A 3,117-nucleotide genomic window follows, 5' to 3' on the forward strand; every position below is an offset into this window, starting at 1 on the left:
CTTATTATAATGGAGCTTGCGATGTATACATCCAAAACCTGGATCTTGGAAAGTACGGCCCTGATCATCACCAATCGTAACTGGGTAATATTTTTATAACTAGGCAGTATTTTTTATAGCTGAGCAATAAATAAAACAGTTGAAATTTCCACATATGTTTCAGATTTAACCAATCAAAATTAGAAAAAGGAGTAAGTTTCAAATATAAAACATAAATAAAAAATATATTTGTTTTGATTCAGTGAAAATCTCACGAATGTTGTAACAGAAAAGCAGGAGTTGTGACAAAAATCTATTAATTTATAGCCATATTTGGATAGTCATAGAATTGTTATCATGGTTGCAGTAAACAGATACTTCTGGTACCATCTTGTTAATTGTTGCAGACAAACATTCCAGTGTAAGAATGTACCATAATTTGTGTCAACTGTATTAATTTGAAGTTTGTTGATCTTGGATGTTCAGTAATGTAAGGTTTAATATCTTTATTGTGAATAGAATCGATACTGTAGTACAATAATCTTTATTTTTTAACTAATTGGTACAGGGTTAATAAAGAATTAGTTTACCAAAATGTCTCAGGTTAACAGTAGTTTTCATCTGTATACATTTTTTATTGGTTATCTTAGGTGTTCCATTAATTGACGGCGGAACAGCCCACCTTACCCATCTTGTAGGACTGTCCAAGGAACTTGATCTCATCTTTAGAGAACGACAACTTTCAGCAAAGGAAGTATTCAAGACGGGACTCGTTAATCGGCTTGTTTCATGTGGCACTTGTACGTCGATCTGTATTTGTTTGATTTTTACTGAATTATACAGATAACTTAGTAAACCTCATTGTACCAGTGTAAACCTGAATTATACAGATAACTTAGTAAACCTCATTGTACCAGTGTAAACCTGAATTATACAGATAACTTGGAAAACCTCATTGTACCAGTGTAAACCTGAATGTGTATCTTAGTGTAAGCTGTTATAATAACTGATGTTTAAACAACATGATAAAACACCGGTCAAAATCAAAGTACCTTTTTATTTCACCCCTTATTTCAACACATTTTCACCAACTCTAGAGTTTAACTGTATTCACCAGAATGTAAATTTTAACCTTATTTTGAAACTGTTATACTGTGATGTAGAATAATATTCTTTTAACAGTTTTAACTCAGTAGTAAAGCTAACAGATAGGTAACACTTTGAACTCAGTAGTAAAGTTAACAGATAGGTAACAGTTTTAACTTAGTACTAAAGTTAATAGATAGGTAACAGTTTTAACTCAGTAGTAAAGTTAACAGTTTTAACTTAGTACTAAAGCTAACAGATGGGTAACAGTTTTAACTTAGTACTAAAGTTAATAGATAGGTAACAGTTTTAACTCAGTAGTAAAGTTAACAGTTTTAACTTAGTAGTAAATTTAACAGATAGGTAACAGTTTTAACTTAGTAGTAAAGTTAACAGGTAACAGTTTTAACTTAGTAGTAAAGTTAACAGGTAACAGTTTTAACTTGGTACTAAAGTTAAGAGTTTTAACTTGGTAGTAAAGTTAACAGATAGGTAACAGTTTTAACTCAGTAGTAAAGTTAACAGATAGTTAACAGTTTTCTAGTAGCAATTTTAGTTTAACTTGGTTTTATAGTTTATAGTACATACTGGAGGGATTTAGATATTTTTGACAATAACAGAGAAAACAACTTTTACTGTTCAGATAATATAAAAATACTTTATTTCAGTTTATGTTTTGTCACTGAGGCTACATCAGGACTTGTACTAATAACTGTATTTATATATAATGATTAAATGTTCATTTAAACATTTCAACAGATTTAATGACACGTGTCATTCTATGTTCTATACAAAATTTGTATGTAAATACATGACATTTCTGACATTGATATATAAAATTTGTGTGTAAATACATGACATTTATGACACTGATATACAAAATTTGTGTGAAAATACATGACATTTAGGACATTGATATACAAAATTTGTATGTAAATACATGACATTTTTTACATTGATATACAAAATTTGTATGTAAATACATGACATTTTTGACATTGATATACAAAATTTGTATGTAAATACATGACATTTATGACACTGATATACAAAATTTGTGTGTAAATACATGACATTTACAACATTGATATACAAAATTTGTGTAAATACATGACATTTATGACACTGATATACAAAATTTGTGTAAATACATGACATTTACAACATTGATATACAAAATTTGTGTAAATACATGACATTTAGGACACTGATATACAAAATTTGTGTGTAAATACATGACATTGATATAGAAAATTGCTTCTTTATGTAGTTTATAATGGAGGTTTTTCTGTCTATTAAATTCTTAACCTACGTATATGTAAAGTTCAGATAAATAATAATTATTATTATTATTACTGTTTTAATTGAAAATCATCTTGTTGGTTTCATCTCTTGGCCAAACTGTTAATCTAGCCTCTTCTCTTATCAAGTTTCCTCAGAAGTACTTCAGAGTTGACAGAAGTTCCACCTACTGTTCATCATTTGAAACAAAGTCTTTAACTGATGCTCTTCAGTTTGAATGGGAACATGGGAAAGGCATTATAACAGATGAATGCATTTCAGGTGAAAATATGTAGGATTAATAGTAAAAACAGTTAGTATTGTATAATGACATTAAGTCAATATAATTTAAGTTATACCACATCTGTAGGATTAATAGTAAAAACAGTTAGTAATGTATAATGACATTAAGTCAATATAATTGAAGTTTTACCACATCTGTAGGATTAATATTAAAAACAGTTAGTATTGTCTGATGACAATTAAGTCAATATAATTGAAGTTATACCACATCTGTAGGATTAATAGTAAAAACAGTTAGTATTGTATAATGACATTAAGTCAATATAATTGAAGTTATACCACATCTGTAGAATTAATAGTAAAAACAGTTAGTATTGTATAATGACATTAAGTCAATATAATTGAAGTTATACCACATCTGTAGAATTAATAGTAAAAACAGTTAGTATTGTATAATGACATTAAGTCAATATAATTGAAGTTATACCACATCTGTAGAATTAATAGTAAAAACAGTTAGTATTGTAT

The 3,117-nt window shown here is 28.0% G+C and overlaps 1 protein-coding gene across 6 annotated transcripts in view; it reads left to right on the forward strand.

Annotated features, from left to right (window-relative positions):
• LOC106468327 overlaps window positions 1–3,117 on the forward strand; it is a 40,956-nt gene that overhangs the window by 32,689 nt on the left and 5,150 nt on the right. For all 6 annotated transcript variants that reach the window (XR_002612625.1, XR_002612626.1, XR_002612623.1 and 3 more), the window contains 2 exons: window positions 630–779; window positions 2,496–2,628. The gene's annotated coding sequence lies outside the window, so the exon portion shown is untranslated. The remainder of the gene's footprint in view (window positions 1–629; window positions 780–2,495; window positions 2,629–3,117) is intronic.

The sequence above is a fragment of the Limulus polyphemus genome, unplaced genomic scaffold (genome assembly GCF_000517525.1).
Source record: "Limulus polyphemus unplaced genomic scaffold, Limulus_polyphemus-2.1.2 Scaffold2964, whole genome shotgun sequence".
NCBI classification, from domain to species: Eukaryota; Metazoa; Arthropoda; class Merostomata; order Xiphosura; family Limulidae; genus Limulus; species Limulus polyphemus.